This window comes from Scyliorhinus torazame, chromosome 4 (assembly GCF_047496885.1).
Source record: "Scyliorhinus torazame isolate Kashiwa2021f chromosome 4, sScyTor2.1, whole genome shotgun sequence".
In the NCBI taxonomy this organism is placed as follows: domain Eukaryota; kingdom Metazoa; phylum Chordata; class Chondrichthyes; order Carcharhiniformes; family Scyliorhinidae; genus Scyliorhinus; species Scyliorhinus torazame.
Genome location: NC_092710.1, coordinates 51,397,492 through 51,423,333, shown reverse-complemented (window position 1 = coordinate 51,423,333; position 25,842 = coordinate 51,397,492). Strand labels below are relative to the sequence as shown.

General features: G+C 40.4%; 12 non-coding genes across 12 annotated transcripts; all 12 read left to right on the top strand.

The window, feature by feature from the left end:
• Positions 1 to 2,829: 2,829 nt before the first annotated feature.
• trnat-agu (transfer RNA threonine (anticodon AGU)) lies at positions 2,830 to 2,903 on the top strand. Its single transcript has one exon. It is a non-coding gene; the product is annotated as a tRNA-Thr (tRNA).
• Positions 2,904 to 4,496: 1,593 nt separating this feature from the next.
• Positions 4,497 to 4,570, top strand: trnat-agu (transfer RNA threonine (anticodon AGU)). The gene has a single exon. It is a non-coding gene; the product is annotated as a tRNA-Thr (tRNA).
• A 1,585-nt stretch (positions 4,571 to 6,155) lies between these two features.
• trnat-agu (transfer RNA threonine (anticodon AGU)) lies at positions 6,156 to 6,229 on the top strand. The gene has a single exon. It is a non-coding gene; the product is annotated as a tRNA-Thr (tRNA).
• Positions 6,230 to 7,799: 1,570 nt separating this feature from the next.
• Positions 7,800 to 7,873, top strand: trnat-cgu (transfer RNA threonine (anticodon CGU)). Its single transcript has one exon. It is a non-coding gene; the product is annotated as a tRNA-Thr (tRNA).
• A 1,592-nt stretch (positions 7,874 to 9,465) lies between these two features.
• On the top strand, positions 9,466 to 9,539 carry trnat-agu (transfer RNA threonine (anticodon AGU)). The gene has a single exon. It is a non-coding gene; the product is annotated as a tRNA-Thr (tRNA).
• A 1,570-nt stretch (positions 9,540 to 11,109) lies between these two features.
• Positions 11,110 to 11,183, top strand: trnat-cgu (transfer RNA threonine (anticodon CGU)). The gene has a single exon. It is a non-coding gene; the product is annotated as a tRNA-Thr (tRNA).
• A 1,591-nt stretch (positions 11,184 to 12,774) lies between these two features.
• On the top strand, positions 12,775 to 12,848 carry trnat-agu (transfer RNA threonine (anticodon AGU)). The gene has a single exon. It is a non-coding gene; the product is annotated as a tRNA-Thr (tRNA).
• Positions 12,849 to 14,441: 1,593 nt separating this feature from the next.
• On the top strand, positions 14,442 to 14,515 carry trnat-agu (transfer RNA threonine (anticodon AGU)). The gene has a single exon. It is a non-coding gene; the product is annotated as a tRNA-Thr (tRNA).
• Positions 14,516 to 16,099: 1,584 nt separating this feature from the next.
• Positions 16,100 to 16,173, top strand: trnat-agu (transfer RNA threonine (anticodon AGU)). The gene has a single exon. It is a non-coding gene; the product is annotated as a tRNA-Thr (tRNA).
• Positions 16,174 to 17,743: 1,570 nt separating this feature from the next.
• trnat-cgu (transfer RNA threonine (anticodon CGU)) lies at positions 17,744 to 17,817 on the top strand. The gene has a single exon. It is a non-coding gene; the product is annotated as a tRNA-Thr (tRNA).
• A 3,238-nt stretch (positions 17,818 to 21,055) lies between these two features.
• trnat-cgu (transfer RNA threonine (anticodon CGU)) lies at positions 21,056 to 21,129 on the top strand. The gene has a single exon. It is a non-coding gene; the product is annotated as a tRNA-Thr (tRNA).
• Positions 21,130 to 22,708: 1,579 nt separating this feature from the next.
• trnat-agu (transfer RNA threonine (anticodon AGU)) lies at positions 22,709 to 22,782 on the top strand. Its single transcript has one exon. It is a non-coding gene; the product is annotated as a tRNA-Thr (tRNA).
• Positions 22,783 to 25,842: the final 3,060 nt, after the last annotated feature.

The following is a 25,842-nucleotide window of genomic DNA, read 5'->3' as shown; positions in this document are numbered from 1 at the left end:
TGAATGATTAATTGATTTACTGGGACGAAGAGTGACCCGGACTCGAAATGTTAACTCGGTTCTCTCTTCACAGGTGGTGCCAGACCCGCTGAGATTTTCCATCATTTCCTGTTTTTCTTTCAGATTTTACATCCGCAGTAATTTGCTTTTATATTGAACGATTTATGTTGCTGCACGTTTGCAAGAACGACTCGGGCGGTATAAAGGATGGGGTTATTTTCCATGATGATGTGGTGCTGACAGATCTATTTATATCCTGAAACTTTGCGATTTGCATAATTTGCTAGTTTGCTAGATGAATTTATTTACGTTCACACACTGCCACAACAAACACCAGATGATACCTTTTATTCCCTCTCTCAAAATACAATCTTTGTCTCTGTCGCTTCCCACTCAGATCTCACCGAACTAAACGTAATCTTCAAAGTCTTGAAGTCCCAGTGCAGGTCCCTGGGTAAACAGTTGTCACATCACAAGTCACTTGTAAAAAGCGAGTACAAGCTGAAGAATTTGAGAAAGGAAGCCAAAGGGAGGCTGCCGGTCTGCTTGCGAGGGAAATGTGCTGGTGAGGCTGAATTACCATTGAAGGAAATTCAAAATATACAATATGAGACATTGAAGTGAGCTATAAGACTGTGTTTGGAATGGGCCCTGGAAGCGCAGTCGGTAGAGCATCTGACTTTTAATCTGAAGGTCGATGGGTTTAAGTCCCTGCCTGGGCTTCAACTTTGTCTCAAGGCGTTTTTGTTCCCAATGAACGACAGGGAAAAAAAAAAAGAATGCAGGGTGATTTTGGGAAAGTGGATGAACCGTGACAACGTCGTGTTTGCCAAATTGCAATTGGCGTTGACAACTTTCAAGAATTTCTGCTAGATTTTCAGTTAATGTATAAACTCTCTCCTGGTCTTGTCCTGCATTGTATCACAATAGTTTTGTGGTCATGTTTAATTACTTCAAATTCACAACATATTTCCTGTTTGTTTACTTTTCCCTGCAGAATGCGATAATCTAATAACTTTCAGAAATAACAGCAATTTTTGCAGTTTCAAAAGTCCAGTGCCGATGAAATTTGCACTCTCAAAGTCAGTATGAGAAATCAACAATACTGAGCGGTAATCAAAATAATGGAAATCTGCTCCAAACTTGCAGAGCTGGTTTGCCAGTAGGGCTGTGGCTCAGATGTTAAAGTTCCTGTCTAGTAAACAGGGGATCCTGAGTTCAAATCTCAGCGTTCCTTTACACCTTTCTGTCAAAACAAGTAACCTGTTATGAAAAGCTCCCAATTTAATGGTGAATGCAGAGTTTACTGGCAAAATCTCCATGGCACTTACCTTGAAGATGTCCTCCCTACTCTAATGTCAAACCTTTCATGGCTCCATTTTTCACGCAACTTCCATTTTCTCATCTACTCCATCTCATCTACTCCATTGCATTTACTCCTCACTTCAGCTCTGATTAAGGATCACACGGATTTGAAATTTTAACGCTGTGTCTGGCTCCACATATATCCTCTGAATTTTTGAACTTCAATCCTATCATGTGTGGCTTCTCATGCAGATTCGCACCATCTGCAGTATTTTCTTTGAATGCATGACAGGATTTACCTCCGGTAATCCTGAAGGAACTTTTTGAATGTTTTTTAGCGACATATGGGAGAAACGATTGAATGATTAATTGATTTACTGGGACGAAGAGTGACCCGGACTCGAAATGTTAACTCGGTTCTCTCTTCACAGGTGGTGCCAGACCCGCTGAGATTTTCCATTATTTCCTGTTTTTCTTTCACATTTTACATCCGCAGTAATTTGCTTTTATATTGAACGATTTATGTTGCTGCACGTTTGCAAGAACGACTCGGGCGGGATAAAGGATGGGGTTATTTTCCATGATGATGTGGTGCTGACAGATCTATTTATATCCTGAAACTTTGCGATTTGCATAATTTGCTAGTTTACAAGATGAATTTATTTACGTTCACACACTTCCACAACAAACACCAGATTATATCTTTTATTCCCTCTCTCAAAATACAATCTTTGTCTCTGTAGCTTCCCACTCAGATCTCACCGAACTAAACGTAATCTTCAAAGTCTTGAAGTCCCAGTGCAGGTCCCTGGGTAAACAGTTGTCACATCACAAGTCACTGGTAAAAAGCGAGTACAAGCTGAAGAAATTGAGAAAGGAAGCCAAAGGGAGGCTGCCGGTCTGCTTGCGAGGGAAATGTGCTGGTGAGGCTGAATTACCATTGAAAGAAATTCAAAATATACAATATGAGACATTGAAGTGAGCTATACGACTGTGTTTGGAATGGGCCCTGGAAGCGCAGTCGGTAGAGCATCTGACTTTTAATCTGAAGGTCGATGGGTTTAAGTCCCTGCCTGGGCTTCAACTTTGTCTCAAGGCGTTTTTGTTCCCAATGAATGACAGGAAAAAAAAATAAAGAATGCAGGGTGATTTTGGGAAAGTGGATGAACCGTGACAACGTCGTGTTTGCCAAATTGCAATTGCCGTCGACAACTTTCAAGAATTTCTGCTAGATTTTCAGTTAATGTAAAAACTCTCTCCTGGTCTTGTCCTGCATTATACCACTGTAGTTTTGTGGTCATGTTTAATTATTTCCAATTCACAAAATATTTCCTGTTTGTTTACTTCTCCCTGCAGAATGCTATAATCTAATAACTTTCAGAAATAACAGCAATTTTTGCAGTTTCAAAAGTCCAGTGCCGATGAAATTTGCACTCTCAAAGTCAGCATGAGAAATCAACAATACTGAGCGGTAATCAAAATAATGGAAATCTGCTCCAAACTTGCAGAGCTGGTGTGCAAGTAGGCGCTGTGGCTTAGATGGTTAAAGCGCCTGTCTAGTAAACAGGAAATCCTGAGTTCAAATCTGAGCAGTGCCTTTATACCTTTCCGTCAAAACAAGTCACCTGTTGTGAAAAGCTCCCAATTTAATGGTGAATGCAGAGTTTATTGGCAACATCTCCATGGCACGACCCTTGAAGATGCTCTCCCTACTTTTATGTCAAACCTTTCATAGCTCCATGTTTCACGCAACTTCCATTTTCTCATCTTCTCCATCTCATCTACTCCATTGCATTTACTCCTCACTTCAGCTCTGATTAAGGATCACAAGGATTTGAAATGTTAACTCTGTGTCTGGCTCCACATATATCCTCTGAATTTTTGAGCTTCAATCCTATCATGTTTAGCTTCTCATGCAGATTTGCAACATCCGCAGTATTTTCTTTGAATGCATGACAGGATTTACCTCCGGTAATCCTGAAGGAACATTTTGAATGTTTTTTAACGACATCTGTGAGCAACGATTGAATGATTAATTGATTTACTGTGACGAAGAGTGACCCGGACTCGAAATGTTAACTCGGTTCTCTCTTCACAGGTGGTGCCAGACCCGCTGAGATTTTCCATCATTTCCTGTTTTTCTTTCAGATTTTACATCCGCAGTAATTTGCTTTTATATTGAACGATTTATGTTGCTGCACGTTTGCAAGAACGACTCGGGCGGTATAAAGGATGGGGTTATTTTCCATGATGATGTGGTGCTGACAGATCTATTTATATCCTGAAACTTTGCGATTTGCATAATTTGCTAGTTTACTAGATGAATTTATTTACGTTCACACACTGCCACAACAAACACCAGATGATACCTTTTATTCCCTCTCTCAAAATACAATCTTTGTCTCTGTAGCTTCCCACTCAGATCTCACCGAACTAAACGTAATCTTCAAAGTCTTGAAGTCCCAGTGCAGGTCCCTGGGTAAACAGTTGTCAAATCACAAGTCACTGGTAAAAAGCGAGAACAAGCTGAAGAATTTGAGAAAGGAAGCCAAAGGGAGGCTGCCGGTCTGCTTGTGAGGGAAATGTGCTGGTGAGGCTGAATTACCATTGAAGGAAATTCAAAATATACAATATGAGACATTGAAGTGAGCTATAAGACTGTGTTTGGAATGGGCCCTGGAAGCGCAGTCGGTAGAGCATCTGACTTTTAATCTGAAGGTCGATGGGTTTAAGTCCCTGCCTGGGCTTCAACTTTGTCTCAAGGCGTTTTTGTTCCCAATGAACGACAGGAAAAAAAAATAAAGAATGCATGGTGATTTTGGGAAAGTGGATAAACCGTGACAACGTCGTGTTTGCCAAATTGCAATTGCCGTCGACAACTTTCAAGAATTTCTGCTAGATTTTCAGTTAATGTAAAAACTTTTTCCTGGTCTTGTCCTGCATTATACCACTGTAGTTTTGTGGTCATGTTTAATTACTTCCAATTCACAAAATATTTCCTGTTTGTTTACTTCTCCCTGCAGAATGCTATAATCTAATAACTTTCAGAAATAACTGCAATTTTTGCAGTTTCAAAAGTCCAGTGCCGATGAAATTTGCACTCTCAAAGTCAGCATGAGAAGTCAACAATACTGAGCGGTAATCAAAATAATGGAAATCTGCTCCAAACTTGCAGAGCTGGTGTGCCAGTAGGTGCTGTGGCTTAGATGGTTAAAGCGCCTGTCTAGTAAACAGGAGATCCTGAGTTCAAATCTCAGCAGTACCTTTACGTCAAAACAAGTCACCTGTTGTGAAAAGCTCCCAATTTCATGGTGAATGCAGAGTTTATTGGCAACATCTCCATGGCACTACCCTTGAAGATGCTCTCCCTGCTTTTATGTCAAACCTTTCATAGCTCCATTTTTCACGCAACTTCCATTTTCTCATCTTCTCCATCTCATCTATTCCATTGCATTTACTCCTCACTTCAGCTCTGATTAAGGATCACACGGATTTGAAATGTTAACTCTGTGTCTGGCTCCACATATATCCTCTGAATTTTTGAGCTTCAATCCTATCATGTTTAGCTTCTCATGCAGATTTGCAACATCCGCAGTATTTTCTTTGAATGCATGACAGGATTTACCTCCGGTAATCCTGAAGGAACATTTTGAATGTTTTTTAACGACATCTGTGAGCAACGATTGAATGATTAATTGATTTACTGTGACGAAGAGTGACCCGGACTCGAAATGTTAACTCGGTTCTCTCTTCACAGGTGGTGCCAGACCCGATGAGATTTTCCATCATTTCCTGTTTTTCTTTCAGATTTTACATCCGCAGTAATTTGCTTTTATATTGAACGATTTATGTTGCTGCACGTTTGCAAGAACGACTCGGGCGGTATAAAGGATGGGGTTATTTTCCATGATGATGTGGTGCTGACAGATCTATTTATATCCTGAAACTTTGCGATTTGCATAATTTGCTCGTTTACTAGATGAATTTATTTACGTTCACACACTGCCACAACAAACACCAGATGATACCTTTTATTCCCTCTCTCAAAATACAATCTTTGTCTCTGTAGCTTCCCACTCAGATCTCACCGAACTAAACGTAATCTTCAAAGTCTTGAAGTCCCAGTGCAGGTCCCTGGGTAAACAGTTGTCAAATCACAAGTCACTGGTAAAAAGCGAGAACAAGCTGAAGAATTTGAGAAAGGAAGCCAAAGGGAGGCTGCCAGTCTGCTTGCGAGGGAAATGTGCTGGTGAGGCTGAATTACCATTGAAGGAAATTCAAAATATACAATATGAGACTTTGAAGTGAGCTATAAGACTGCGTTTGGAATGGGCCTTGGAAGCGCAGTCGGTAGAGCATCTGACATTTAATCTGAAGATCGATGGGTTTAAGTCCCTGCCTGGGCTTCAACTTTGTCTCAAGGCGTTTTTGTTCCCAATGAACGACAGGAAAAAAGAATAAAGAATGCAGGGTGATTTTGGGAAAGTGGATGAACTGTGACAACGTCGTGTTTACCAAATTGCAATTGGCGTCGACAACTTTCAAGAATTTCTGCTAAATTTTCAGTTAATGTATAAACTCTCGCCTGGTCTTGTCCTGCATTGTATCACAATAGTTTTGTGGTCATGTTTAATTACTTCAAATTCACAAAATATTTCCTGTTTGTTTACTTCTCCCTGCAGAATGCGATAATCTAATAACTTTCAGAAATAACTGCAATTTTTGCAGTTTCAAAAGTCCAGTGCCAATGAAATTTGCACTCTCAAAGTCAGTATGAGAAATCAACAATACTGAGCGGTGATCAAAATAATGGAAATCTGCTCTAAACTTGCAGAATTGGTGTGCAAGTAGGTGCTGTGGCTTAGATGGTTAAAGTGCCTGTCTAGTACACAGGAGATCCTGAGTTCAAATCTCAGCAGTGCCTTTATACCTTTCTGTCAAAACAAGTAACCTGTTATGAAAGCTCCCAATTTAATGGTGAATGCAGAGTTAAATGGCAAAATCTCCATGGCACTTACCTTGAAGATTCTCTCCCTCCTCTAATGTCAAACCTTTCATAGCTCCATTTTTCACTCAACTTCCATTTTCTCATCTACTCCATCTCATTTACTCCTCACTTCAGCTCTGATTAAGGATCACACGGATTTGAAATGCTCTGTCTGGCTCCACATATATCCTCTGAATTTTTGAGCTTCAAACCTATCATGTTTAGCTTCTCATGCAGATTCGCACCATCTGCAGTATTTTCTTTGAATGCATGACAGGATTTACCTCCGGTAATCCTGAAGGAACTTTTTGAATGTTTTTTAGCGACATCTGTGAGCAACGATTGAATGATTAATTGATTTACTGGGACGAAGAGTGACCCGGACTCGAAATGTTAACTCGGTTCTCACTTCACAGGTGGTGCCAGACCCGCTGAGATTTTCCATCATTTCCTGTTTTTCTTTCAGATTTTACATCCGAAGTAATTTGCTTTTATATTGAACGATTTATGTTGCTGCACGTTTGCAAGAACGACTCGGGCGGGATAAAGGATGGGGTTATTTTCCATGATGATGTGGTGCTGACAGATCTATTTATATTCTGAAACTTTGCGATTTGCATAATTTGCTAGTTTACAAGATGAATTTATTTACGTTCACACACTGCCACAACAAACACCAGATGATACCTTTTATTCCCTCTCTCAAAATACAATCTTTGTCTCTGTAGCTTCCCACTCAGATCTCACCGAACTAAACGTAATCTTCAAAGTCTTGAAGTCCCAGTGCAGGTCCCTGGGTAAACAGTTGTCACATCACAAGTCACTGGCAAAAAGCGAGAACAAGCTGAAGAATTTGAGAAAGGAAGCCAAAGGGAGGCTGCCGGTCTGCTTGCGAGGGAAATGTGCTGGTGAGGCTGAATTACCATTGAAGGAAATTCAAAATATACAATATGAGACTTTGAAGTGAGCTATAAGACTGTGTTTGGAATGGGCCCTGGAAGCGCAGTCGGTAGAGCATCTGATTTTAATCTGAAGATCGATGGGTTTAAGTCCCTGCCTGGGCTTCCACTTTGTCTCTAGCCGTTTTTCTTCCCAATGAACGACAGGAAAAAAGAATAAAGAATGCAGGGTGATTTTGGGAAAGTGGATGAACTGTGACAACGTCGTGTTTGCCAAATTGCAATTGGCGTCGACAACTTTCAAGAATTTCTGCTAGATTTTCAGTTAATGAAAAACTCTCTCCTGGTCTTGTCCTGCATTGTATCACAATAGTTTTGTGGTCATGTTTAATTACTTCAAATTCACAAAATATTTCCTGTTTGTTTACTTTTCCCTGCAGAATGCGATAATCTAATAACTTTCAGAAATAACAGCAATTTTTGCAGTTTCAAAAGTCCAGTGCCAATGAAATTTTCACTCTCAAAGTCAGTATGAGAAATCAACAATACTGAGCGGTAATCAAAATAATGAAAATCTGCTCCAAACTTGCAGAGCTGGTGTGCAAGTAGGCGCTGTGGCTTAGATGGTTAAAGTGCCTGTCCCGTAAACAGGAGATCCTGAGTTCAAATCTCAGCAGTGCCTTTATACCTTTCTGTCAAAACAAGTAACCTGTTACGAAAAGCTCCCAATTTAATGGTGAATGCAGAGTTTATTGGCAAAATCTCCATGGCACTTCCCTTGAAGATGTCCTCCCTACTCTAATGTCAAACCTTTCATGGCTCCATTTTTCACGCAACTTCCATTTTCTCATCTACTGCATCTCATCTACTCCATTGCATTTACTCCTCACTTCAGCTCTGATTAAGGATCACACGAATTTGAAATTTTAACGCTGTGTCTGGCTCCACATATATCCTCCTAATTTTTGAGCTCAATCCTATCATGTTTAGCTTCTCATGCAGATTCGCACCATCTGCAGTATTTTCTTTGAATGCATGACAGGATTTACCTCCGGTAATCCTGAAGGAACTTTTTGAATGTTTTTTAGCGACATCTGTGGGCAACGATTGAATGATTAATTGATTTACTGGGACGAAGAGTGACCCGGACTCGAAATGTTAACTCGGTTCTCTCTTCACAGGTGGTGCCAGACCCGCTGACATTTTCCATCATTTCCTGTTTTTCTTTCAGATTTTACATCCGCAGTAATTTGCTTTTATATTGAACGATTTATGTTGCTGCACGTTTGCAAGAACGACTCGGGCGGGATAAAGGATGGGGTTATTTTCCATGATGATGTGGTGCTGACAGATCTATTTATATCCTGAAACTTTGCGATTTGCATAATTTGCTAGTTTACAAGATGAATTTATTTACGTTCACACACTGCCACAACAAACACCAGATGATACCTTTTATTCCCTCTCTCAAAATACAATCTTTGTCTCTGTAGCTTCCCACTCAGATCTCACCGAACTAAACGTAATCTTCAAAGTCTTGAAGTCCCAGTGCAGGTCCCTGGGTAAACAGTTGTCAAATCACAAGTCACTGGTAAAAAGCGAGAACAAGCTGAAGAATTTGAGAAAGGAAGCCAAAGGGAGGCTGCCAGTCTGCTTGCGAGGGAAATGTGCTGGTGAGGCTGAATTACCATTGAAGGAAATTCAAAATATACAATATGAGACTTTGAAGTGAGCTATAAGACTGCGTTTGGAATGGGCCTTGGAAGCGCAGTCGGTAGAGCATCTGACATTTAATCTGAAGATCGATGGGTTTAAGTCCCTGCCTGGGCTTCAACTTTGTCTCAAGGCGTTTTTGTTCCCAATGAACGACAGGAAAAAAGAATAAAGAATGCAGGGTGATTTTGGGAAAGTGGATGAACTGTGACAACGTCGTGTTTACCAAATTGCAATTGGCGTCGACAACTTTCAAGAATTTCTGCTAAATTTTCAGTTAATGTATAAACTCTCGCCTGGTCTTGTCCTGCATTGTATCACAATAGTTTTGTGGTCATGTTTAATTACTTCAAATTCACAAAATATTTCCTGTTTGTTTACTTCTCCCTGCAGAATGCTATAATCTAATAACTTTCAGAAATAACTGCAATTTTTGCAGTTTCAAAAGTCCAGTGCCAATGAAATTTGCACTCTCAAAGTCAGTATGAGAAATCAACAATACTGAGCGGTGATCAAAATAATGGAAATCTGCTCTAAACTTGCAGAATTGGTGTGCAAGTAGGTGCTGTGGCTTAGATGGTTAAAGCGCCTGTCTAGTACACAGGAGATCCTGAGTTCAAATCTCAGCAGTGCCTTTATACCTTTCTGTCAAAACAAGTAACCTGTTATGAAAGCTCCCAATTTAATGGTGAATGCAGAGTTAAATGGCAAAATCTCCATGGCACTTACCTTGAAGATTCCCTCCCTCCTCTAATGTCAAACCTTTCATAGCTCCATTTTTCACTCAACTTCAATTTTCTCATCTACTCCATCTCATTTACTCCTCACTTCAGCTCTGATTAAGGATCACACGGATTTGAAATGCTCTGTCTGGCTCCACATATATCCTCTGAATTTTTGAGCTTCAAACCTATCATGTTTAGCTTCTCATGCAGATTCGCACCATCTGCAGTATTTTCTTTGAATGCATGACAGGATTTACCTCCGGTAATCCTGAAGGAACTTTTTGAATGTTTTTTAGCGACATCTGTGAGCAACGATTGAATGATTAATTGATTTACTGGGACGAAGAGTGACCCGGACTCGAAATGTTAACTCGGTTCTCACTTCACAGGTGGTGCCAGACCCGCTGAGATTTTCCATCATTTCCTGTTTTTCTTTCAGATTTTACATCCGAAGTAATTTGCTTTTATATTGAACGATTTATGTTGCTGCACGTTTGCAAGAACGACTCGGGCGGGATAAAGGATGGGGTTATTTTCCATGATGATGTGGTGCTGACAGATCTATTTATATTCTGAAACTTTGCGATTTGCATAATTTGCTAGTTTACAAGATGAATTTATTTACGTTCACACACTGCCACAACAAACACCAGATGATACCTTTTATTCCCTCTCTCAAAATACAATCTTTGTCTCTGTAGCTTCCCACTCAGATCTCACCGAACTAAACGTAATCTTCAAAGTCTTGAAGTCCCAGTGCAGGTCCCTGGGTAAACAGTTGTCACATCACAAGTCACTGGCAAAAAGCGAGAACAAGCTGAAGAATTTGAGAAAGGAAGCCAAAGGGAGGCTGCCGGTCTGCTTGCGAGGGAAATGTGCTGGTGAGGCTGAATTACCATTGAAGGAAATTCAAAATATACAATATGAGACTTTGAAGTGAGCTATAAGACTGTGTTTGGAATGGGCCCTGGAAGCGCAGTCGGTAGAGCATCTGATTTTAATCTGAAGATCGATGGGTTTAAGTCCCTGCCTGGGCTTCAACTTTGTCTCTAGCCGTTTTTCTTCCCAATGAACGACAGGAAAAAAGAATAAAGAATGCAGGGTGATTTTGGGAAAGTGGATGAACTGTGACAACGTCGTGTTTGCCAAATTGCAATTGGCGTCGACAACTTTCAAGAATTTCTGCTAGATTTTCAGTTAATGAAAAACTCTCTCCTGGTCTTGTCCTGCATTGTATCACAATAGTTTTGTGGTCATGTTTAATTACTTCAAATTCACAAAATATTTCCTGTTTGTTTACTTTTCCCTGCAGAATGCGATAATCTAATAACTTTCAGAAATAACAGCAATTTTTGCAGTTTCAAAAGTCCAGTGCCAATGAAATTTTCACTCTCAAAGTCAGTATGAGAAATCAACAATACTGAGCGGTAATCAAAATAATGAAAATCTGCTCCAAACTTGCAGAGCTGGTGTGCAAGTAGGCGCTGTGGCTTAGATGGTTAAAGCGCCTGTCCCGTAAACAGGAGATCCTGAGTTCAAATCTCAGCAGTGCCTTTATACCTTTCTGTCAAAACAAGTAACCTGTTACGAAAAGCTCCCAATTTAATGGTGAATGCAGAGTTTATTGGCAAAATCTCCATGGCACTTCCCTTGAAGATGTCCTCCCTACTCTAATGTCAAACCTTTCATGGCTCCATTTTTCACGCAACTTCCATTTTCTCATCTACTGCATCTCATCTACTCCATTGCATTTACTCCTCACTTCAGCTCTGATTAAGGATCACACGAATTTGAAATTTTAACGCTGTGTCTGGCTCCACATATATCCTCCTAATTTTTGAGCTCAATCCTATCATGTTTAGCTTCTCATGCAGATTCGCACCATCTGCAGTATTTTCTTTGAATGCATGACAGGATTTACCTCCGGTAATCCTGAAGGAACTTTTTGAATGTTTTTTAGCGACATCTGTGGGCAACGATTGAATGATTAATTGATTTACTGGGACGAAGAGTGACCCGGACTCGAAATGTTAACTCGGTTCTCTCTTCACAGGTGGTGCCAGACCCGCTGACATTTTCCATCATTTCCTGTTTTTCTTTCAGATTTTACATCCGCAGTAATTTGCTTTTATATTGAACGATTTATGTTGCTGCACGTTTGCAAGAACGACTCGGGCGGGATAAAGGATGGGGTTATTTTCCATGATGATGTGGTGCTGACAGATCTATTTATATCCTGAAACTTTGCGATTTGCATAATTTGCTAGTTTACAAGATGAATTTATTTACGTTCACACACTGCCACAACAAACACCAGATGATACCTTTTATTCCCTCTCTCAAAATACAATCTTTGTCTCTGTAGCTTCCCACTCAGATCTCACCGAACTAAACGTAATCTTCAAAGTCTTGAAGTCCCAGTGCAGGTCCCTGGGTAAACAGTTGTCACATCACAAGTCACTGGTAAAAAGCGAGAACAAGCTGAAGAATTTGAGAAAGGAAGCCAAAGGGAGGCTGCCGGTCTGCTTGCGAGGGAAATGTGCTGGTGAGGCTGAATTACCATTGAAGGAAATTCAAAATATACAATATGAGACTTTGAAGTGAGCTATAAGACTGCGTTTGGAATGGGCCCTGGAAGCGCAGTCGGTAGAGCATCTGACTTTTAATCTGAAGGTCGATGGGTTTAAGTCCCTGCCTGGGCTTCAACTTTGTCTCTAGCCGTTTTTGTTCCCAATGAACGACAGGAAAAAAGAATAAAGAATGCAGGGTGATTTTGGGAAAGTGGATGAACTGTGACAACGTCGTGTTTGCCAAATTGCAATTGTCGTCGACAACTTTCAAGAATTTCTGCTAGATTTTCAGTTAATGAAAAACTCTCTCCTGGTCTTGTCCTGCATTGTATCACAATAGTTTTGTGGTCATGTTTAATTACTTCCAATTCACAAAATATTTCCTGTTTGTTTACTTCTCCCTGCAGAATGCTATAATCTAATAACTTTCAGAAATAACTGCAATTTTTGCAGTTTCAAAAGTCCAGTGCCGATGAAATTTGCACTCTCAAAGTCAGCATGAGAAATCAACAATACTGAGCGGTAATCAAAATAATGGAAATCTGCTCCAAACTTGCAAAGCTGGTGTGCAAGTAGGCGCTGTGGCTTAGATGGTTAAAGCGCCTGTCTAGTAAACAGGAAATCCTGAGTTCAAATCTCAGCAGTGCCTTTATACCTTTACGTCAAAACAAGTCACCTGTTGTGAAAAGCTCCCAATTTAATGGTGAATGCAGAGTTTATTGGCAACATCTCCATGGCACTACCCTTGAAGATGCTCTCCCTACTTTTATGTCAAACCTTTCATAGCTCCATGTTTCACGCAACTTCCATTTTCTCATCTTCTCCATCTCATCTACTCCATTGCATTTACTCCTCACTTCAGCTCTGATTAAGGATCACACGGATTTGAAATGTTAACTCTGTGTCTGGCTCCACATATATCCTCTGAATTTTTGAGCTTCAATCCTATCATGTTTAGCTTCTCATGCAGATTTGCAACATCCGCAGTATTTTCTTTGAATGCATGACAGGATTTACCTCCGGTAATCCTGAAGGAACATTTTGAATGTTTTTTAACGACATCTGTGAGCAACGATTGAATGATTAATTGATTTACTGTGACGAAGAGTGACCCGGACTCAAAATGTTAACTCGGTTCTCTCTTCACAGGTGGTGCCAGACCCGCTGAGATTTTCCATCATTTCCTGTTTTTCTTTCAGATTTTACATCCGCAGTAATTTGCTTTTATATTGAACGATTTATGTTGCTGCACGTTTGCAAGAACGACTCGGGCGGTATAAAGGATGGGGTTATTTTCCATGATGATGTGGTGCTGACAGATCTATTTATATCCTGAAACTTTGCGATTTGCATAATTTGCTAGTTTACTAGATGAATTTATTTACGTTCACACACTGCCACAACAAACACCAGATGATACCTTTTATTCCCTCTCTCAAAATACAATCTTTGTCTCTGTAGCTTCCCACTCAGATCTCACCGAACTAAACGTAATCTTCAAAGTCTTGAAGTCCCAGTGCAGGTCCCTGGGTAAACAGTTGTCACATCACAAGTCACTGGTAAAAAGCGTGAACATGCTGAAGAATTTGAGAAAGGAAGCCAAAGGGAGGCTGCCGGTCTGCTTGCGAGGGAAATGTGCTGGTGAGGCTGAATTACCATTGAAGGAAATTCAAAATATACAATATGAGACTTTGAAGTGAGCTATAAGACTGTGTTTGGAATGGGCCCTGGAAGCGCAGTCGGTAGAGCATCTGACTTTTAATCTGAAGGTCGATGGGTTTAAGTCCCTGCCTGGGCTTCAACTTTGTCTCAAGGCGTTTTTGTTCCCAATGAACGACAGGAAAAAAAAATAAAGAATGCATGGTGATTTTGGGAAAGTGGATAAACCGTGACAACGTCGTGTTTGCCAAATTGCAATTGCCGTCGACAACTTTCAAGAATTTCTGCTAGATTTTCAGTTAATGTAAAAACTCTTTCCTGGTCTTGTCCTGCATTATACCACTGTAGTTTTGTGGTCATGTTTAATTACTTCCAATTCACAAAATATTTCCTGTTTGTTTACTTCTCCCTGCAGAATGCTATAATCTAATAACTTTCAGAAATAACTGCAATTTTTGCAGTTTCAAAAGTCCAGTGCCGATGAAATTTGCACTCTCAAAGTCAGCATGAGAAATCAACAATACTGAGCGGTAATCAAAATAATGGAAATCTGCTCCAAACTTGCAGAGCTGGTGTGCCAGTAGGTGCTGTGGCTTAGATGGCTAAAGCGCCTGTCTAGTAAACAGGAGATCCTGAGTTCAAATCTCAGCAGTACCTTTACGTCAAAACAAGTCACCTGTTGTGAAAAGCAACCAATTTCATGGTGAATGCAGAGTTTATTGGCAACATCTCCATGGCACTACCCTTGAAGATGCTCTCCCTGCTTTTATGTCAAACCTTTCATAGCTCCATTTTTCACGCAACTTCCATTTTCTCATCTTCTCCATCTCATCTATTCCATTGCATTTTCTCCTCACTTCAGCTCTGATTAAGGATCACACGGATTTGAAATGTTAACTCTGTGTCTGGCTCCACATATATCCTCTGAATTTTTGAGCTTCAATCCTATCATGTTTAGCTTCTCATGCAGATTTGCAACATCCGCAGTATTTTCTTTGAATGCATGACAGGATTTACCTCCGGTAATCCTGAAGGAACATTTTGAATGTTTTTTAGCGACATCTGTGAGCAACGATTGAATGATAATTGATTTACTGTGACGAAGAGTGACCCGGACTCGAAATGTTAACTCGGTTCTCTCTTCACAGGTGGTGCCAGACCCGATGAGATTTTCAATCATTTCCTGTTTTTCTTTCAGATTTTACATCCGCAGTAATTTGCTTTTATATTGAACGATTTATGTTGCTGCACGTTTGCAAGAACTACTCGGGCGGTATAAAGGATGGGGTTATTTTCCATGATGATGTGGTGCTGACAGATCTATTTATATCCTGAAACTTTGCGATTTGCATAATTTGCTCGTTTACTAGATGAATTTATTTACGTTCACACACTGCCACAACAAACACCAGATGATACCTTTTATTCCCTCTCTCAAAATACAATCTTTGTCTCTGTAGCTTCCCACTCAGATCTCACCGAACTAAACGTAATCTTCAAAGTCTTGAAGTCCCAGTGCAGGTCCCTGGGTAAACAGTTGTCAAATCACAAGTCACTGGTAAAAAGCGAGAACAAGCTGAAGAATTTGAGAAAGGAAGCCAAAGGGAGGCTGCCGGTCTGCTTGCGAGGGAAATGTGCTGGTGAGGCTGAATTACCATTGAAGGAAATTCAAAATATACAATATGAGACATTGAAGTGAGCTATAAGACTGCGTTTGGAATGGGCCTTGGAAGCGCAGTCGGTAGAGCATCTGACATTTAATCTGAAGATCGATGGGTTTAAGTCCCTGCCTGGGCTTCAACTTTGTCTCAAGGCGTTTTTGTTCCCAATGAACGACAGGAAAAAAGAATAAAGAATGCAGGGTGATTTTGGGAAAGTGGATGAACTGTGACAACGTCGTGTTTACCAAATTGCAATTGGCGTCGACAACTTTCAAGAATTTCTGCTAAATTTTCAGTTAATGTATAAACTCTCTCCTGGTCTTGTCCTGCATTGTATCACAATAGTTTTGTGGTCATGTTTAACTACTTCAAATTCACAAAATATTTCCTGTTTGTTTACTTCTCCCTGCAGAATGCTATAATCTAATAACTTTCAGAAATAACTGCAATTTTTGCAGTTTCAAAAGTCCAGTGCCAATGAAATTTGCACTCTCCAAGTCAGTATGAGAAATCAACAATACTGAGCGGTAATCAAAATAATGGAAATCTGCTCCAAACTTGCAGAACTGGTGTGCAAGTAGGTGCTGTGGCTTAGATGGTTAAAGCGCCTGTCTAGTACACAGGAGATCCTGAGTTCAAATCTCAGCAGTGCCTTTATACCTTTCTGTCAAAACAAGTAACCTGTTATGAAAGCTCCTGATTTAATGGTGAATGCAGAGTTAAATGGCAAAATCTCCATGGCACTTACCTTGAAGATTCCCTCCCTCCTCTAATGTCAAACCTTTCATAGCTCCATTTTTCACACAACTTCCATTTTCTCATCTACTCCATCTCATTTACTCCTCACTTCAGCTCTGATTAAGGATCACACGGATTTGAAATGCTCTGTCTGGCTCCACATATATCCTCTGAATTTTTGAGCTTCAAACCTATCATGTTTAGCTTCTCATGCAGATTCGCACCATCTGCAGTATTTTCTTTGAATGCATGACAGGATTTACCTCCGGTAATCCTGAAGGAACTTTTTGAATGTTTTTTAGCGACATCTGTGAGCAACGATTGAATGATTAATTGATTTACTGGGACGAAGAGTGACCCGGACTCGAAATGTTAACTCGGTTCTCACTTCACAGGTGGTGCCAGACCCGCTGAGATTTTCCATCATTTCCTGTTTTTCTTTCAGATTTTACATCCGAAGTAATTTGCTTTTATATTGAACGATTTATGTTGCTGCACGTTTGCAAGAACGACTCGGGCGGGATAAAGGATGGGGTTATTTTCCATGATGATGTGGTGCTGACAGATCTATTTATATTCTGAAACTTTGCGATTTGCATAATTTGCTAGTTTACAAGATGAATTTATTTACGTTCACACACTGCCACAACAAACACCAGATGATACCTTTTATTCCCTCTCTCAAAATACAATCTTTGTCTCTGTAGCTTCCCACTCAGATCTCACCGAACTAAACGTAATCTTCAAAGTCTTGAAGTCCCAGTGCAGGTCCCTGGGTAAACAGTTGTCACATCACAAGTCACTGGCAAAAAGCGAGAACAAGCTGAAGAATTTGAGAAAGGAAGCCAAAGGGAGGCTGCCGGTCTGCTTGCGAGGGAAATGTGCTGGTGAGGCTGAACTACCATTGAAGGAAATTCAAAATATACAATATGAGACATTGAAGTGACCTATAAGACTGTGTTTGGAATGGGCCCTGGAAGCGCAGTCGGTAGAGCATCTGATTTTAATCTGAAGATCGATGGGTTTAAGTCCCTGCCTGGGCTTCAACTTTGTCTCTAGCCGTTTTTGTTCCCAATGAACGACAGGAAAAAAGAATAAAGAATGCAGGGTGATTTTGGGAAAGTGGATGAACTGTGACAACGTCGTGTTTGCCAAATTGCAATTGGCGTCGACAACTTTCAAGAATTTCTGCTAGATTTTCAGTTAATGAAAAACTCTCTCCTGGTCTTGTCCTGCATTGTATCACAATAGTTTTTTGGTCATGTTTAATTACTTCAAATTCACAACATATTTCCTGTTTGTTTACTTTTCCCTGCAGAATGCGATAATCTAATAACTTTCAGAAATAACAGCAATTTTTGCAGTTTCAAAAGTCCAGTCCCAATGAAATTTGCACTCTCAAAGTCAGTATGAGAAATCAACAATACTGAGCGGTAATCAAAATAATGAAAATCTGCTCCAAACTTGCAGAGCTGGTGTGCAAGTAGGCGCTGTGGCTTAGATGGTTAAAGCGCCTGTCTCGTAAACAGGAGATCCTCAGTTCAAGTCTCAGCAGTGCCTTTATACCTTTCGTCAAAACAAGTTACCTGTTACGAAAAGCTCCCAATTAAATGGTGAATGCAGAGTTTATTGGCAAAATCTCCATGGCACTTACCTTGAAGATGTCCTCCCTACTCTAATGTCAAACCTTTCATGGCTCCATTTTTCACGCAACTTCCATTTTCTCATCTACTGCATCTCATCTACTCCATTGCATTTACTCCTCACTTCAGCTCTGATTAAGGATCACACGAATTTGAAATTTTAACGCTGTGTCTGGCTCCACATATATCCTCCTAATTTTTGAGCTCAATCCTATCATGTTTAGCTTCTCATGCAGATTCGCATCATCTGCGCTATTTTCTTTGAATGCATGACAGGATTTACCTCCGGTAATCCTGAAGGAACTTTTTGAATGTTTTTTAGCGACATCTGTGGGCAACGATTGAATGATTAATTGATTTACTGGGACGAAGAGTGACCCGGACTCGAAATGTTAACTCGGTTCTCTCTTCACAGGTGGTGCCAGACCCGCTGACATTTTCCATCATTTCCTGTTTTTCTTTCAGATTTTACATCCGCAGTAATTTGCTTTTATATTGAACGATTTATGTTGCTGCACGTTTGCAAGAACGACTCGGGCGGGATAAAGGATGGGGTTATTTTCCATGATGATGTGGTGCTGACAGATCTATTTATATCCTGAAACTTTGCGATTTGCATAATTTGCTAGATTACAAGATGAATTTATTTACGTTCACACACTGCCACAACAAACACCAGATGATACCTTTTATTCCCTCTCTCAAAATACAATCTTTGTCTCTGTAGCTTCCCACTCAGATCTCACCGAACTAAACGTAATCTTCAAAGTCTTGAAGTCCCAGTGCAGGTCCCTGGGTAAACAGTTGTCACATCACAAGTCACTGGTAAAAAGCGAGAACAAGCTGAAGAATTTGAGAAAGGAAGCCAAAGGGAGGCTGCCGGTCTGCTTGCGAGGGAAATGTGCTGGTGAGGCTGAATTACCATTGAAGGAAATTCAAAATATACAATATGAGACTTTGAAGTGAGCTATAAGACTGCGTTTGGAATGGGCCCTAGAAGCGCAGTCGGTAGAGCATCTGACTTTTAATCTGAAGGTCGATGGGTTTAAGTCCCTGCCTGGGCTTCAACTTTGTCTCTAGCCGTTTTTGTTCCCAATGAACGACAGGAAAAAAGAATAAAGAATGCAGGGTGATTTTGGGAAAGTGGATGAACTGTGACAACGTCGTGTTTGCCAAATTGCAATTGTCGTCGACAACTTTCAAGAATTTCTGCTAGATTTTCAGTTAATGAAAAACTCTCTCCTGGTCTTGTCCTGCATTGTATCACAATAGTTTTGTGGTCATGTTTAATTACTTCCAATTCACAAAATATTTCCTGTTTGTTTACTTCTCCCTGCAGAATGCTATAATCTAATAACTTTCAGAAATAACTGCAATTTTTGCAGTTTCAAAAGTCCAGTGCCGATGAAATTTGCACTCTCAAAGCCAGTCTGAGAAATCAACAATACTGAGCGGTAATCAAAATAATGGAAATCTGCTCCAAACTTGCAGAGCTGGCGTGCAAGTAGGCGCTGTGGCTTAGATGGTTGAAGCGCCTGTCTAGTAACAGGAAATCCTGAGGTCAAATCTCAGCAGTGCCTTTATACCTTTCTGTCAAAACAAGTAACCTGTTATGAAAAGCTCCCAATTTAATGGTGAATGCAGAGTTTATTGGCAAAATCTCCATGGCACTAACCTTGAAGATGTCAAACCTTTCATGACACCATTTTTCACGCAACTTCCATTTTCTCATCTACTCCATCTCATCTACTCCATTCCATTTACTCCTCACTTCAGCTCTGATTAAGGATCACACGGATTTGAAATGTTAACGCTGTGTCTGGCTCCACATATATCCTCTGAATTTTTGAGCTTCAATCCTATCATGTTTAGCTTCTCATGCAGATTCGCACCATCTGCAGTATTTTCTTTGAATGCATGACAGGATTTACCTCCGGTAATCCTGAAGGAACTTTTTGAATGTTTTTTAGCGACATCTGTGAGAAACGATTGAATGATTAATTGATTTACTGGGACGAAGAGTGACCCGGACTCGAAATGTTAACTCGGTTCTCTCTTCACAGGTGGTGCCAGACGCGCTGACATTTTCCATCATTTCCTGTTTTTCTTTCAGATTTTACATCCGCAGTAATTTGCTTTTATATTGAACAATTTATGTTGCTGCACGTTTGCAAGAAGGACTCGGGCGGGATAAAGGATGGGGTTATTTTCCATGATGATGTGGTGCTGACAGATCTATTTATATCCTGAAACTTTGCGATTTGCATAATTTGCTAGTTTACAAGATGAATTTATTTACGTTCACACACTGCCACAACAAACACCAGATGATACCTTTTATTCCCTCTCTCAAAATACAATCTTTGTCTCTGTCGCTTCCCACTCAGATCTCACCGAACTAAACGTAATCTTCAAAGTCTTGAAGTCCCAGTGCAGGTCCCTGGGTAAACAGTTGTCACATCACAAGTCACTGGTAAAAAGCGAGAACAAGCTGAAGAATTTGAGAAAGGAAGCCAAAGGGAGGCTGCCGGTCTGCTTGCGAGGGAAATGTGCTGGTGAGGCTGAATTACCATTGAAGGAAATTCAAAATATACAATATGAGACTTTGAAGTGAGCTATAAGACTGCGTTTGGAATGGGCCCTAGAAGCGCAGTCGGGAGAGCATCTGACTTTTAATCTGAAGGTCGATGGGTTTCAGTCCCTGCCTGGGCTTCAACTTTGTCTCAAGGTGTTTTTGATCCCAATGAACGACAGGAAAAAAGAATAAAGAATGCAGGGTGATTTTGGGAAAGTGGATGAACCGTGACAACGTCGTGTTTGCCAAATTGCAATTGGCGTCGACAACTTTCATGAATTTCTGTTGATTTTCAGTTAATGTATAAACTCTCTCCTGGTCTTGTCCTGCATTGCATCACAATAGTTTTGTGGTCATGTTTAATTACTTCAAATTCACAAAATATTTCCTGTTTGTTTACTTCTCCCTGCAGAATGCTATAATCTAATAACTTTCAGAAATAACAGCAATTTTTGCAGTTTCAAAAGTCCAGTGCCAATGAAATTTGCACTCTCAAAGTCAGTATGAGAAATCAACAATACTGAGCGGTAATCAAAATAATGGAAATCTGCTCCAAACTTGCAGAGCTGGTGTGCAAGTAGGCGCTGTGGCTTAAATGGTTAAAGCGCCTGTCTCGTAAACACGAGATTCTGAGTTCAAATCTCAGCAGTGCCTTTATACCTTTCTGTCAAAACAAGTAACCTGTTATGAAAAGCTCCCAATTTAATGGTGAATGCTGAGTTTATTGGCAAAATCTCCATGGCACTTACCTTGAAGATGCCCTCCCTACTCTAATGTCAAACCTTTCATAGCACCATTTTTCACGCAACTTCCATTTTCTCATCTACTCCATTGCATTTACTCCTCACTTCAGCTCTGATTAAGGATCACACGGATTTGAAATGTTAACGCTGTGTCTGGCTCCACATATATCCTCTGAATTTTTGAACTTCAATCCTATCATGTTTAGCTTCTCAGGCAGATTCGCAACATCTGCAGTATTTTCTTTGAATGCATGACAGGATTTACCTCCGGTAATCCTGAAGGAACTTTTTGAATGTTTTTTAGCGACATCTGTGAGCAACGATTGAATGATTAATTGATTTACTGGGACGAAGAGTGACCCGGACTCGAAATGCTAACTCTGTTCTCTCTTCACAGGTGGTGCCAGACCCGCTGAGATTTTCCATCATTTCCTGTTTTTCTTTCAGATTTTACATCCGCAGTAATTTGCTTTTATAATGATCGATTAATGTTGCTGCACGTTTGCAAGAACGACTCGGGCGGGATAAAGGATGGGGTTATTTTCCATGATGATGTGGTGCTGACAGATCTATTTATATCCTGAAACTTTGCGATTTGCATAATTTGCTAGTTTGCTAGATGAATTTATATACGTTCACACACTGCCACAACAAACACCAGATGATACCTTTTATTCCGTCTCTCAAAATACAATCTTTGTCTCTGTAGCTTCCCACTCAGATCTCACCGAACTAAACGTAATCTTCAAAGTCTTGAAGTCCCAGTGCAGGTCCCTGGGTAAACAGTTGTCACATCACAAGTCACTGGTAAAAAGCGAGAACAAGCTGAAGAATTTGAGAAAGGAAGCCAAAGGGAGGCTGCCGGTCTGCTTGCGAGGGAAATGTGCTGGTGAGGTTGAATTACCATTGAAGGAAATTCAAAATATACAATATGAGACTTTGAAGTGAGCTATAAGACTGCGTTTGGAATGGGCCCTGGAAGCGCAGTCGGTAGAGCATCTGACTTTTAATCTGAAGATCGATGGGTTTCAGTCCCTGCCTGGGCTTCAACTTTGTCTCAAGGTGTTTTTGTTCCCAATGAACGAAAGGAAAAAAGAATAAAGAATGCAGGGTGATTTTGGGAAACTGGATGAACCGTGACAACGTCGTGTTTGCCAAATTGCAATTGCCGTCGACAACTTTCAAGAATTTTTGCTAGATTTTCAGTTAATGTAAAAACTCTCTCCTGGTTTTGTCCTGCATTGTATCACAATAGATTTGTGGTCATGTTTAATTACTTCCAATTCACAAAATATTTCCTGTTTGTTAAGTTCTCCCTGCAGAATGCTATAATCTAATAACTTTCAGAAATAACAGCAATTTTTGCAGTTTCAAAAGTCCAGTGCCAATGAAATTTGCACTCTCAAAGTCAGCATGAGAAATCAACAGTACTGAGCGGTAATCAAAATAATGGAAATCTGCTCCAAACTTGCAGAGCTGGTGTGCAACTAGGTGCTGTGGCTTAGATGGTTAAAGCGCCTGTCTAGTAAACAGGAGATCCTGAGTTCAAATGTCAGCAGTGCCTTTATACCTTTACGTCAAAACAAGTAACCTGTTATGAAAAGCTCCCAATTTAATGGTGAATGCAGAGTTTATTGGCAACATCTCCATGGCACTAACCTTGAAGATGCTCTCCCTACTCTTATGTCAAACCTTTCATAGCTCCATTTTTCACGCTACTTCCATTTTCCCATCTACTCCATCTCATCTACTCCATTGCATTTACTCCTCACTTCAGCTTTGATTAAGGATCACACGGATTTGAAATGTTAACTCTGTGTCTGGCTCCACATATATCCTCTGAATTTTTGAGCTTCAATCCTATCATGTTTAGCTTCTCATGCAGATTTGCAACATCCGCAGTATTTTCTTTGAATGCATGACAGGATTTACCTCCGGTAATCCTGAAGGAACATTTTGAATGTTTTTTAGCGACATCTGTGAGCAACGATTGAATGATTAATTGATTTACTGTGACGAAGAGTGACCCGGACTCGAAATGTTAACTCGGTTCTCTCTTCACAGGTGGTGCCAGACCCGCTGAGATTTTCCATCATTTCCTGTTTTTCTTTCAGATTTTACATCCGCAGTAATTTGCTTTTATATTGAACGATTTATGTTGCTGGACGTTTGCAAGAACGACTCGGGCGGTATAAAGGATGGGGTTATTTTCCATGATAATGTGGTGCTGCCAGATCTATTTATATCCTGAAACTTTGCGATTTGCATAATTTGCTAGATTACTAGATGAATTTTTTTACGTTCACACACTGCCACAACAAACACCAGATGATATCTTTTATTCCCTCTCTCAAAATACAATCTTTGTCTCTGTAGCTTCCCACTCAGATCTCACCGAACTAAACGTAATCTTCAAAGTCTTGAAGTCCCAGTGCAGGTCCCTGGGTAAACAGTTGTCACATCACAAGTAACTGGTAAAAAGCGAGTACAAGCTGAAGAATTTGAGAAAGGAAGCCAAAGGGAGGCTGCCGGTCTGCTTGCGAGGGAAATGTGCTGGTGAGGCTGAATTACCATTGAAGGAAATTCAATATATACAATATGAGACATTGAAGTGAGCTATAAGACTGTGTTTGGAATGGGCCCTGGAAGCGCAGTCGGTAGAGCATCTGACTTTTAATCTGAAGGTCGATGGGTTTAAGTCCCTGCCTGGGCTTCAAGTTTGTCTCAAGGCGTTTTTGTTCCCAATGAACGACAGGAAAAAAAAATAAAGAATGCAGGGTGATTTTGGGAAAGTGGATGAACCGTGACAACGTCGTGTTTGCCGAATTGCAATTGCCGTCGACAACTTTCAAGAATTTCTGCTAGATTTTCAGTTAATGTAAATACTCTCTCCTGGTCTTGTCCTGCATTATACCACTGTAGTTTTGTGGTCATGTTTAATTACTTCCAATTCACAAAATAGTTCCTGTTTTTTACTTCTCCCTGCAGAATGCTATAATCTAAAAACTTTCAGAAATAACTGCAATTTTTGCAGTTTCAAAAGTCCAGTGCCGATGAAATTAGCACTCTCAAAGTCAGCATGAGAAATCAACAATACTGAGCGGTAATCAAAATAATGGAAATCTGCTCCAAACTTGCAGAGCTGGTGTGCAAGTAGGCGCTGTGGCTTAGATGGATAAAGTGCCTGTCTAGTAAACAGGAGATCCTGCGTTCAAATCTCAGCCGTGCTTTTATGCCTTTATGTCAAAACCAGTAACCTGTTATGAAAAGCTCCCAATTTAATGGTGAATGCAGAGTTTATTGGCAAAATCTCCATGGCACTAACCTTGAAGATGCCCTCTCGACTCTTATGTCAAACCTTTCATAGATCCATTTTTCACGCAACTTCCATTTTCTCATCTACTCCATCTCATCGACTCCATTGCATTTACTCCTCACTTCAGCTCTGATTAAGGATCACACGGATTTGAAATGTTAACGCTGTGTCTGGCTCCACATATATCCTCTGAATTTTTGAGCTTCAATCCTATCATGTTTAGCTTCTCATGCAGGTTCGCACCATCTGCAGTATTTTCTTTGAATGCATGACAGGATTTATCTCCAGTAATCCTGAAGGAACTTTTTGAATGTTTTTTAGAGACATCTGTGAGAAACGATTGAATGATTAATTGATTTACTGGGACGAAGAGTGACCCGGACTCGAAATGTTACCTCGGTTCTCTCTTCACAGGTGGTGCCAGACCCGCTGACATTTTCCATCATTTCCTGTTTTTCTTTCAGATTTTACATCCGCAGTAATTTGCTTTTATAATGATCGATTTATGTTCCTGCACGTTTGCAAGAACGACTCGGGCGGGAGAAAGGATGGGGTTATTTTCCATGATGATGTGGTGCTGACAGATCTATTTATATCCTGAAACTTTGCGATTTGCATAATTTGCTAGTTTACTAGATGAATTTATTTACGTTCACACACTGCCACAACAAACACCAGATGATACCTTTTATTCCCTCTCTCAAAATACAATCTTTGTCTCTGTAGCTTCCCACTCAGATCTCACCGAACTAAACGTAATCTTCAAAGTCTTTAAGGCCCAGTGCAGGTCCCTGGGTAAACAGTTGTCAAGTCACAAGTCACTGGTAAAAAGCGAGAACAAGCTGAAGAATTTGAGAAAGGAAGCCAAAGGGAGGCTGCCAGTCTGCTTGCGAGGGAAATGTGCTGGTGAGGCTGAATTACCATTGAAGGAAATTCAAAATATACAATATGAGACTTTGAAGTGAGCTATAAGACTGCGTTTGGAATGGGCCCTGGAAGCGCAGTCGGTAGAGCATCTGACTTTTAATCTGAAGATCGATGGGTTTAAGTCCCTGCCTGGGCTTCAACTTTGTCTCTAGCCGTTTTTGTTCCCAATGAACGACAGGAAAAAAGAATAAAGAATGCAGGGTGATTTTGGGAAAGTGGATGAACTGTGACAACGTCGTGTTTGCCAAATTGCAATTGGCATCGACAACTTTCAAGAATTTTTGCTAGATTTTCAGTTAATGTAAAAACTCTCTCCTGGTCTTGTCCTGCATTATACCACTATAGTTTTGTGGTCATGTTTAATTACTTCCAATTCACAAA